This window comes from Macaca nemestrina, chromosome 13, assembly GCF_043159975.1.
Source record: "Macaca nemestrina isolate mMacNem1 chromosome 13, mMacNem.hap1, whole genome shotgun sequence".
NCBI classification, from domain to species: Eukaryota; Metazoa; Chordata; class Mammalia; order Primates; family Cercopithecidae; genus Macaca; species Macaca nemestrina.
This window is the reverse complement of record NC_092137.1, coordinates 16,631,626-16,643,758: the sequence shown is the minus strand read 5'-3', so window position 1 is coordinate 16,643,758 and position 12,133 is coordinate 16,631,626. Positions and strand designations below refer to the sequence as shown.

The 12,133-nt window shown below is 45.7% G+C and overlaps 1 protein-coding gene across 4 annotated transcripts in view; it reads left to right on the top strand.

The window, feature by feature from the left end:
* Nucleotides 1–12,133, top strand: part of CYRIA (CYFIP related Rac1 interactor A) — a 108,768-nt gene that overhangs the window by 45,684 nt on the left and 50,951 nt on the right. The window contains exon 3 of one of the 4 annotated variants that reach the window (XM_071076261.1): nt 3,263–3,452. The exons of the other annotated variants lie outside the window; for them this stretch is intronic. The gene's annotated coding sequence lies outside the window, so the exon portion shown is untranslated. The remainder of the gene's footprint in view (nt 1–3,262; nt 3,453–12,133) is intronic. 4 annotated transcript variants of the gene reach the window in all.

Sequence of the window (12,133 nt, the reverse complement as noted above, 5' to 3'; positions counted from 1 at the left end):
CATCAGAAAATGAATGAGTAATATCCGTTCCTTAACCGTCTCTCCACTGAATACTAAAATCAGAGTGTTCTTTTAGAAATTACACACTCATTAAACAGGTAATATCTGAGTATCTACCAAGGGCCACACCCCGTGTTGGGCCGTGAACATCAGGACAAATGAGACATGGTCAGCACCTCAAGGAGTTTCTAATCACGTGACAAAGACAAAGGCAGCCAACAGTCAGAGGAGCACATGGCAGATAAGAACCCAGACATGAACAAAGCGATGTGGATGCAGAGGATGGAATGTGTTCTCTGCCCAGGACAGTCAGAGAAGGCTCCAAAAGGAGCCGTATGATTTGGGCATTGAAGGAGTAGTAGGAGTTGGGAGCTGAAAGAGAGATACTCAGGTACAGAACTGCACTCTATAAATAAGGGCCAACATTGGTTTCTCTGTCATGGGTGAGGAGGAAATAGCCAGCCTGCTCCTCATGCTCAGATAATGCCTCAACTCTGCTTTTCAAAAATCCATTAGTAGCCACCTCCTCATCCTCCCACTTTGTTCCCAACAGTGACTAAAAAGAAGCAAATTGACTAATTTGAATTGATCTTTTCTCTGACCCTATGGAGGTGTTAGTAAGCAGAATAGGGTAAGAGAACCAAGAAAAGAAGTAGAAAGAAGAGGAGGAGGAATTCGTCTTCATCATCCAGAAACACTGATTTAACAGCACGGATTGCACCATAGCTCTCTGGTGGTAAAATGCAGCTTTGCAGAGACCCGAGTCTGCTTCTTCTAAGTGAAAACTGTATTTCCCCTGCTACTTTCTTTTTGGAACTCTTGGGGTGGAATACGTATATGTGTGTGTGTGTGTATATATATATACACACATACATACACACACAGAGGGTTTTATGTACATGTGTATGTACATATGCATGTACGTGTGTGTATATATGAGTATATATGTGTGTATGTATATATGTGTACATTATGTAGAATTTATTCTAGAACCTAGCTCAGAGCATGGTGCAGTTGACTTCCCATCACCCCTGCTGGCTGGAAGATGAATGGATGCGCTAGACTTAATCTTTCACCTGCACACTTCCCCGGATGTGCCAAGATCTCTGCACTTCATGGTATTGGATGTTCACAAGCTCCAGGAGGTAGCCTGGGACCAAGTACAGAAGATGAGACTGAAACTCAGGGAGGAAATGGCTTGACCAAAGCCCACAGCTATGAGGACATCAGGATCAAAACTTTTGTCTAATTGTCCCCTCTTGCACTGTTCATGCTGTGTATCATCCTCTCCACAAGCAGATGGGGCTTCAGGCAGACCAAGGAGGAAACTATGAAACTAAGCATTGTGTTTGGACTTGAGTCTCACCTAGACTCCAAAATGCAGGACTGGGCAAGCAGTGAGGTCACAGCAGCATATGTCTAGAAGCCCTCTGAAAGCTACATCTTTCCCTTCGGTGTCCACTCACATGCTTCCAGGAATGGGGAACTCACCACCTTACAAGGAAGCTGGTTCTAGTTCTAGAGACTGGGCAGTCATCCCTCCTTACAGAATCATCTCTAAATCTTAACAGCGAGGGGCTTTGGGGTGAGCGCTTTGCTTTGATGGAATCTTTTGGAGACAAGGGCAGCTCTATGACATGCCCTTTACCAAACTGCATTTAGAACCACTTGCCCCCCTTACAGCCAGGGCTGTCTGGTTTCTTGTTCTTAGGGGCCCTATTTGTTCTTCCTAATGGACTGGGCTGGAGGCAAGACCTATGATCTGGGTTTCTTCTCTTCTTCCTCTAAGGAGAAGTAGACCTCAACACATGTTTTCTCTGACCCCATTCTCTCCAAAACCCTGGCTGCAGCCAGGGGGAGTGAGCATTCCTTTTACATCAAGTGAAGTTCAAAAGGATAGTTTAAAAGGAGAAAGAGAAGATGCTGGGAAAAGGGAGTGAGGGGAGAAAGGGGCAGTGTTCTTTTCAGAGGCAGCATCCTCCTGCCCCTGCTCCTGCACTGAGCCAGGTTCTAGCACACTCTCATCCTGGCCTGGGCTCTGTAGTCCTCCATGTCCTCAGAATCCACACCAAAGGCCACCTCCCCAAAGAAGCCTGACTTGATAGCCCAGCTGAAAAGAGTTCCTTTCTCCTTCAAAACCCCACAGTGCTGCCTCTCTGTCACACTTTCTTGATACAACAGGGATACAGATTTAAAAATAAACAAAAAGGGAGAGCGGAAGAAAAACAAAAAGCAAAAAGTGGCCATGCTATCTGGGGTTAACGTGGATTCTGGTCCAAACTGCCACTGACTCACCAATTAACCTTGGTCAGCCCTCCTCCCTTTGTCATAACTATGAGGGAATTGGGCTTGATCATGCAGCTTCTTCCATCTCTGAACTTGTCTTTAAGACACCCAACTCCCAAAAAAGTCCTTGAGTCCTGTTGAATCCCACGTGGCCTGGCGGGACCCTGATGTGGGGTTTGCACTGAAACCACCACCAACAGGAAGCCCCGCTGGAGGGAGATAAATTACCCCTCACCTCTTCATGGCAGGCAAGGCCTCTGTCAGCCCTCAACAGACAACAGCTGATCTGGCTCACAAAGTGAAGTGGGGCTAGCTTGTACCCCACCCTCCCGGCTGCAGGCCTGAATGAGGCAGCTACCAGCCCTATGCTGAGAGCTCTGGCATAGCGACAATGTTCAGTTCCTTGGTTTCAGTTCTCTCTCCTTCTTCCAACCCTGTCTTTGTTCCTTCTTTGGGTTGGAATCCAGGAGAACCAGCTTGGCAGAGGGTTTTAGCCTAGGCCTGATGGCAAACCTGCCTTTCTCTGTTTGGAGCTATAAGCTGGCAGCACACTGGCCCCAGGATGGACACTGCACTGACCCAGAAGTAGGTAGAGTCTGGGGGTTGGAACCAGGTGCACACTAGCAGAGGAGTTATGAAGAATTGTGACTGCTGAAACCAACTTGGCCAGTGTTTCCTCTAAGATCCCCACTTGGTCATCAGTGCCCCTCTTAGGACCTTCTTTCTCATACCTCAGTTCTTTCCTGTCTCCAGACCTGAAGGCTTTACTATGCTGCACATCAAGGAAGAGGGGAACGGCCATCTATCAATTGTCTTCAGTTGCTATAACGTGTAATACAAGGAGCCTAGAAACTTGATGACATTTGCAGAGGCACATGTACCTAGTCTCAGGACCCCCATATAACAAATATTGTACATGTTAGTGGGCTTCAGGTAAGATTTGCTTTAATTGTGGTCTTGATATAATCCTTTGTAGTGCTGCGGTTAAGAGTCCAGGCTCTGGAGCTAGACTGCCTAGATTGGAATCCTCTTCAGCCCCCTACCGGCTGATGCTCTTGGGCAAGTTATCAAACCTCTTCATAGGACAATTTCCTCATCTCTAAAATGAGAAGACTAATAGCACCAACCTTGTAAGGGTTCTGTGATCTCTACATGAGTTAATACAGGTAAGCATTTAGAAAGGTGCCTGGAGCATTGTAAGGACTCTGTGATTATGACCGATTTTTATTTTGACTTAAAGCCTCAGTTGAATTTTCTATTAGAAGCAAACGTCTGCAGTACAAGGTAGGTTCAAACACTTGCTGACCATTTGTGAAGCATCTCCTGGATGATTGAGCTGCAAAGCCGAGGCCAGCATCCTGACAGTTATCAGGATGAACACCCAGCAGACATCCCTAGTGTGTGACACTATCTGTGCCCTTCAGACAACCAACGAAAGGCCTTAGGAGACCAGAGGCAGGACGGTCCTCTGAGCAAGGAGTCCTCTCAGAGGGAGTGAGAGGCCCAGAGTCAGTGTGGAAGCAGGAGCCCGGGGGAGCCAGGGAAGGCTGGAGAGTTGACAAAGGGTGACGTAGGAAAGGATGCCATTGTGAATGGGACAGTGGGAAACCAGCCAAAGGGAGAGGAATTGTTCAACAAAGAGTTTTTGGTGCTAGTGTGAGCAGTAAGTTCTGCTTGAAGCCTTTTCAGTGCAAATTCCTGCAGGCCCCAGGAGCAGATCCCTCCACTTTGCCCAGCCCTGGAGTCAGGAGGAGGGGGATGTAGAATGTTCAAGTGGCGGGTTCCCACCATGAAGGATGGAGCAGGCCACCACTCTACGGCTGAGTGAGCACAGGCCTCCTCTGTGTGCAGCCTGAGCCAGGCTGGCCTCGTCCCCTTGAGGGACCTGACAAAGACTGGCTTGTTCTCCCCTGACATCAGGCCTCGCCCTCAGGATTGCTCTGTCCTTCTGGGGCAAGATCTCACACAGTAACAATCGAGTGAAACGGAAGCGAAGAATTGAGTGAAGATGGTCCCAGGCGTCACCATGCCAACCCTGGGCCTGCGGAGGGCGCCTGCCCTGTGTCCTGTCTGCACCTCCCAGTTTGCACCAGGGACATCCCAGTGGTAGAGCTGCTGGTCTCGGTTCAGAAAGACCAGCTGTCTGGTCACTGAGCCACCAAATGTTACAGTAACATTCAGTAATAGCGGCAATAAGTAGGCTGACTGTTCTCTGCTTTTGCATTTCATTTAGCGAGGTAGATTTTCTATTGTAACAGAGATTTCTGTGGAGAGTTGAACCTTGGAAATTTCATAAGGCTTATTTTTGGAGGGATCTGAGGGATCATTGAGTCTATCTCTGTGCGATCCCATTTGCAGGTGAAGAAGCAGGCTGCGAGAGTGGAGGTAGTGTTGGTTGTGGAAAGAGTGAAGACTTCATAGCCATCTAGTCCAGCTCAAAGACTGCAATATTGTATGTAAAGCACTTAGTACAAAGCCCAGCCTGCAGTGGGGGCTCAGTAACTCCTATCCCTGGTTATAATGTAAACTTTCATTTGGGCCAAGTGGGACAAATAAAGGGTCCCATTTGTAAAACCAAATGCATACTAAACCGGTAGGAGAGGAACTCCCGATTTAGGGACCAATCCTAAAACAACCACTGGGTACTTGGGGATGCAGAAACAAAGGGTATATGACACTGGGACTTCAGATCTTTAGTCAAGTGCAGTGGTTCTCAAACTCGAGGCCACTGAGGACTCGATTAAAACGTAGACTTGCGTTCAGCAGTTCTGAGGTGGGGCTTGAGAGACTGCATTTGTAACAAGCTCCCAGGTGGGTGCCAGTCTCCAGACCATGCTGAGAGCAGTAAGAGCCTAGAACACTCAAAGAAAAAAAAATAATCCCTTTTGTATTTCATGGTCAGAAACAATTTGTGCAGGATTCATTGCCAGAGCTCCTTTATGGACAAGAACTAGTGTCTCCTGTGTGGAGCCAGATTCAGTCCATCTAATGGAGTCACACAGAAGGGAATGGTCTTCATGAGTTCCAGAATCTTGCTGTGCCGCAGTTTCCTTATCTAAAAACACTACTCTGCAGAGAGATTTTAAAGATGAGTAAGAGCCAGCAAAGAGCTTGGCATCTAGTAGGCATTCAAGAAAAGGCAGCCGTGGAGAGGGATGTGGCACCTTGCCAAGGCCATACAGCTGCTACGTGGCAGGTGACCGGTGTGACCACACTCCCTGCTCAGTGTATTTTCCATCCTCCACTGAGCACCAGAGGACCTGAGGTTATTTTGTGTAGTTGAGCTGGGTTGTCAGATGATATGAGCTGGGGAGCAACTCAGACCTCATGTTGGAATCACAATTTGCTGTCTTCAAGTGGAATGAAGAAATAGCCCAAACAGTGCTTGATCTGTCTGGGAGGCTTGCAAGCTCTCCAGAGGGTGAAAGGCAAAGTGTTCAAATGTAGAGGGCTCTGTGGCCACAGACTGCAGCCTGGGAACCCCGACGACAGGGGAAAGTTTAAATCAGGATAGAGCATGGCTGAGTCATCAGGAGCCAGGCTGGGCTTACACAGAAATTCGTAGACAAACTTTGTGCATTTGTTTGTTTGGTTTAATTGTGGTCTTGGCTTATCAATCTAAACAGGGAAGTTCCACAAGGACTTTACTGTCTTCTCTTTTGGATTGCAGATTTCCTGCAGGGACATCCTCCATGGGAGCAACTTGTACCTTTGTCCATCTTCCGTCTTTCCAGAAGAGCAGGCTCAGGGGTACAGATCATGAATTGAGGGTCTTCAACTATGTGCATGTCCATTTCCAGAGTATTTTCCAGACCTAAAATACAATTTTAAGTGGGGGTTTTATTTAAATGAGTTATAGAAACTCATCCTGATAAGCTCGTGGTAGGATTCCAACCTTTCTTTTTATCCTTAACTTGAGTGAAGTTGATTCAGCCACAACACAGATGTTTTCCTCAGTGGAAAACGTGACTTAAGAAATTAGTTGAAGGGGCTGGAGAGGATAATTACTAAGCCAAATGGCTAAGTCTATTCATGTTTCCTTCTCAAATGTCATAGCCCCATTTTCTGGCAAAGGGTCAAAACAGATGCTTTTGAAATGATCTTGAAGCGGGAATTGAGTTACTATATTAGTAAGTATTGGCTACTACAACTGTGAGTTTAAACACTTTTTACAAATGAGGGGAATCACGTTTAGAAAATATTCAGGATGTTGAACTTGATACCTCTGCTTTGTCCTTTTTTCACAAATTTCTACATTTGTGTTAAGTACCTACCTGACCAGGTCTGGCATTTTTAATGTGAGATGATAATGCCCCTTAGTGGATAAAGTACTTAACTGCAAGCTCTTGCATTTGCCCAAAGAAAAGCTCTCCAATTTAATGGAAATATACAATATAGTAACTCTTCAAACTAACCTACTGGAGGGTAATGGTGAGAATTAAATGAGAGCATTTGCGTGTAGCACTTAACGTAGTATCGAGTGCAGGGCTGACACTCAGCAGATGGCTGCTGTTAGTGTAGTTATCGGATCATGAGAATTTGACTTAGATGAAGGCCTTTTGAAAGCAAGGGAATGAGTCTCCTTGGGATTTCAGTGTCAGAGTCCTCTGTGTCTGCTCTGCTATGCATTAGGAAAAGGTACTGAAGAGAATCATGTCCTCTCCTGGGACAGCACTACCTGCTGGCTCTCCTGCTCAGGGGTGGAGGCAGTAAATACCTGAAAATGCACTCCTGAAAATGCATGGAAGTCTCCCAGCCTTCAGTGTTCTTCGAAATTCCTTCAGCTGGAATTTTGACTTAAAGGAGTGTATTAGTTCATTCTCATGCTGCTTATAAAGACATACCCAAGACTGGGTAATTTATAAGGGAAAGAGGTTTAATTGACTCACAGTTCCACATGGCTGGGGAGGCCTCACAATCAAGGAGGAAGGTGAATGAGGAGCAAAGTCATGTCTTACATGGCAGCAAGCAAGAAAGCTTGTGCAGAGGAACTCCCATTTATAAAACCATCAGATCTCATGAGACATATGCACTACCATGAGAACAGTATGGGGGAACTGCCACCATGATTCAGTTACCTGCCATACACGTCCCTCCCACGACATGTCGGGATTATGGGACCTACAATTCCAGATGAGATTTTGGGTGGGGACACCATCAAGCCATATCAAGGAGCATCCATAAAATGAGCATACACCTCCGCTTGGTGGGGATACATGGCTATTTTGCAACGTCTGTCCTTGAAGTTGGACTTCTCACACAGCTCAGCCTCCTGCAGCTGATTGGCTGCTTCAGAGGCCAGAGCAGAGATGGTTCTGCAGGCTTCTCATCGTGAAAGTAAGTCTCTGGCCATTGCATCCTAGCAGTGGGAGGCAGGCTCTTCTTAAATCCTGCTGTCTTTTTTAGAAGTTAATTTGTGCATCATTGAGGACATATTTCACTTTTCTGTCAACTCAAACTGCCTTTCTTTTAACTTGCAAGCGTAGCATGAGATCTTTAGCTATATCTTTATTAAACTGAGTGTCACCATGGTGGAACAATTTTTATTCCTCCCCTCCCTTCATCCCACCCTCTTTTTTCCTCCTTTTCTCTTTCTTCCTTGTTTCCTTCCTTCCTTCTTCCTATCCTCTCACCCTTTCCCCTACCACTCATCCACATGCCCTCCCTTCCTTCCCTCTTTCTCTCTTTCTAAGTAGTTACCTGGAAGGACCTCAGGCTGGAGGCAGTTGAATTCTGATTATGGCCTTCAGACCATCTTTCTTCACTCATTCTTTCATGTATTCAGCCACACACGTTTCCTGGGTGGCTTGCTGTGGATTCAATCACAAGTAAGTTCCAGTTCCCATCCAAGGGGTCTTCACATCCTAGGAGGAAAGACAGCCAGGCAAGCGGGAGTGACCAGGAATGTGGAAATGTGGTGGAAGAGAGGATACAGGGGGCTGTGGCACAAGGTGCAGAGGGCAAGGAGTCCCCCCTGCAGGACTGGGACAGGCATCGTGGCCTGGCAGGAAACTACTTTCAGAGCAGACTTAAGAGCCACACAGGAAAACGGGTCCCACTGCTTCAGCATAGCTAGAAGACTGGGAGCCATCAGTAGCTTGGCTTTCACAGATCTTAAAGCCATCCCTGTCACAGCTGCCACTCCAGAGACCCCTCATGTCCAACCGCTACCCACCCCCTAGTACGTGTGATCTCAGCAGATCCCAAAGTGAAGGACACTGGGCTCCCTTCTTCACAGCTCACAGGCTTCTTGGCAGTGGGATGTTCACTCTCCTCCACCTCGAGCTATAGCCCCTATCTGCAGGAAACCCTTCCAGAATATTCTAGTCCAGTTGAGGCACCTCTTCTTTTAGACTCCTTTCCCCAAACACGTTGCCTTTACCCAGATCGCAGTCCTCACTGGAGTCTTCCTCCCCATTACAGTTATCTTTGAACACAGATTCTTGTCCTTACTGGTCCTTACTGCGGGAGCCACATTTTATTTAGCTCTAGTCTCTAAAAAGAGCAATGCTCATGTATTTATTTCTTTGACTAGTCACCAGATTTTTTTTTTTTTTTTTTGAGACGGAGTCTCTCTCTGTTACCAGGCTGGAGTGCAGTGGTGCAATCTCGGCTCACTGCAACCTCCGCCTCCTGGGTTCAAGTGATTCTCCTGCCTCAGCTTCCCAAGTAGCTGGGACTACAGGTACATGCCACCACACCCAGCTAACTTTCTGTATTTTTAGTAGAGACATGGTTTCACCATGTTGGCCAGGATGTTTTCAATCTCTTGACCTTGTGACCTGCCCGCCTCAGCCTCCCAAAGTGCTGGGATTACAGGCGTGAGCCACGGCCCTCGGCTTGATCACCAGATTTCAACACTGTATTAAGAACTGTGCTAGGTACAGAGGATGGATTGGTGATTAACACCTGTCCTTAAGGAGTTCAACAGACAGGTGTGAATATTATATTTTTGATAGAAATATATGCAAGATATACAGAGTGTATATATGTGTGTGTGTGTGTGTGTGTATATACACTGTATATATATATATATATATATATATATATATATATATATATATATGGACTAAAAGAAGCAAATCCTACCTTTGGGGCAAGTGTCAAGGATGATGAGGGGTGTTGGATTGAGGGAGGATCAGCAGAATTGAATAAAATGGGAAGTGAAATGTGGGTAGTTAGATAACTAAGCAAAGCCAATACAGTTTTGCCAACAATTCAGAAATTTTGGTTATGCTTATAATTTCTAGAAACTTCACAAAAGTTTATCATGTGTTCCAACTCCATGGTGCAGTGTACATAGGCTGCCGAGGACTTGGGATTTTTAGTCTCATCGTTATCGTCTGTAACTCAACAGGACTGGGCCACTGGGCTGGATCAGGGACACTCCTCCCTGTTCCAGCATTCTAGGGTTTTATACAACGAGAATGTCAACAATTCGCAAAAATGTATTCAGGCAACCTAATGCCAAACCATGTGCTAATAAGTTAATTAGGAAGAAGACACAATTTGCTATGAGTTTCCACAGCCCTCTTGCCCTGACCAGAGGCCACAGGCCATGTCTTAAGCCATTTTCTGTTTCCCAAAAACATCTAATTATAGCGCAGGAGTATTCAACAAAATAACATAGTGGCTTAGCGTGTGAGTTTTCGGGTATGATGGGTTGTGTTTGAATTCCAGTTCTGCTGGTGATTAACTGAGTTACCTTAGGCAAGTTATTTACTTGCTTCAGTGTTCTCATTTCTAAAAGGGAGATGGTAGTAGCACAGAATCTTGAGTTTGCTTTTGGCATTAAAGATGACACTATATGTATTTAGCACAATGCTTAGCACAGAATATATGCACACTCTGTGGAAGTCATCATTATTATTCATCTTACTAAGTAAGCAGTAAGTACTCAATTACATTTTTTGTTGGCTGTAAATCAGTACATATTGGCAATATGCTGTGTCTGCCAAAATTCCTCAGTACCATCTTGGGTTACATCAGTAGAGGTTTAGTGTCCAGATGGAAGCGAGATGGAGTCCTTCTGGTCAGACCATACTCAGAGGCCTGGAAACAGTTCTGGATACTACATGGTAGTAAATTCTCTGACCAGTGAGAATGTGTGAATAAGATATCAGGATGATGTGAGAACCTCTTTTCCCCGGTGAGATGGAGGAAGAAGCTTATGGTTTGTTTCAGGAGGAGAAGCGACAGGGGAGTCATGGACGATGTCTTTATTTATTCCACTCATATGTATGGCATTCCTTCTATGTGTCAGGCCCTATTCTAGGAGTTGAGGGTACATAAATAAATTAAGATATATACTAAAAAGAAAAGCAGAGTTACTGGGGAGTGGGGGTAAAGTAGTATTTTGGACAGAACAGTTAGGTTGAACTCCACTGAAAAATAAATCCCGAATGAAGATATAAAGAAAATCTCTGCAGACTGTGGAAAAGCGTTCCAGGCAGAAGGACTAGCAAGTACAAGGGTCCTGTGGTAGAAACATGTGGTCTCCAGTTAGAAGCTGAGGTCTGAGGAGGGGTGAGATGGCATGCCCAGGGTCTTGTAGTGAATCCATGTTACAACTGAGATGTTGATATTTAAAGTCAGGCTTTTCAGACAGCAAAGCTCATGCCTATTGCACTGTACTCTTTAGACAGGGGAGGGAGAGAAGAGCCTGGGGCCCCAGGGGTTCCTTGTGTGCCTTATCCTCTGTATTCCTGGTCTGCAGTTCCAGAGATGACCAGCAGAGGGTACCGTGCACCCGGTTTCCACAGCCACTGCCTGAAGCCATGTTGAATGAGCAAATGTCTGCAGCCGCCTCTGTGAGATCTAAATGTCTCCTTGGCAGGAAATCCGCGAGGAGCACGGCGGGGTTGTGCAAACAGCCTTACAATGTCCGCTTGTGTGTGTGCACTCGCCTTCGCCTGCATCGCCCACAATGCTCTGTGTTTTTTTTTGGATAATGGGGCTCTGTGGACCCATGTGCCTTGTCATGCAAAGGGAGTGACCTGCGTTTGTCATAAATGGGCTCTTGTATGATTAATAGCCATGTGAATGATCCCGTCGCAGCAGCAGTTCAGCACCCAGCTTCACCTCTTCACTGACGTGGTGGTCTGAGTAGGCTTTCTTCTCCAGCTCCAAAGCAACAGTGCAGGATTTATTGCTAAAAGGGCAATGACTTGTTTGCACTGTGGTTGCAATTTTTAAAATGCAAGGCAGGGGGCGCAGACACTTATTTGTTGTCAGGACCTACTGCATGCCAGATGCTACACTAAGAACTTCTACCTGCATTATCTCACTTACTTAGTAACAATACTAAAAAGGAAATATTTTGATTTGCATTTTACTAACAAGGGAAACTCAGATTCAAAAGAGTCCAATGACTCTCCCAACGTCTCCAAAGCTCATGCTGTTTCCATGAAATGATTCCCTTTCCTTTTTAGAATAGCTTAGCCCATGGTCCACACACTGCAAAACGCCGTCCTCATTCCACTTGGCCATCTATAAACTGAAATTTGCGATCTTAAAATAGATGAGGGATTCCCTCGTTTCTGGGCTTCCGTGTATTTATTTTACCTCCTGAAAATATATCAGTCTGCATGTTTGCATTTTTCTGAGAAAGCCAGTTTTCTTTAGACTTTCAAAGTAGTCTGTGGTCCTAAAACAAAAGGGCCAATCACCCAAAAGTGTTTATATTTGGGGAAATGCTTATTTTTCTCTGACCTGTTTCTCTCACCAATGACTGTTTTCTCTGCTCAGTCTGTATGGTTGACATCTTTGTTGTTGTTGCTGGATAGTGATTACTTATCCAGCCCTTTCCTCCGTTCAGTGGCCATAAATGAATAATGTGATGTGTGGG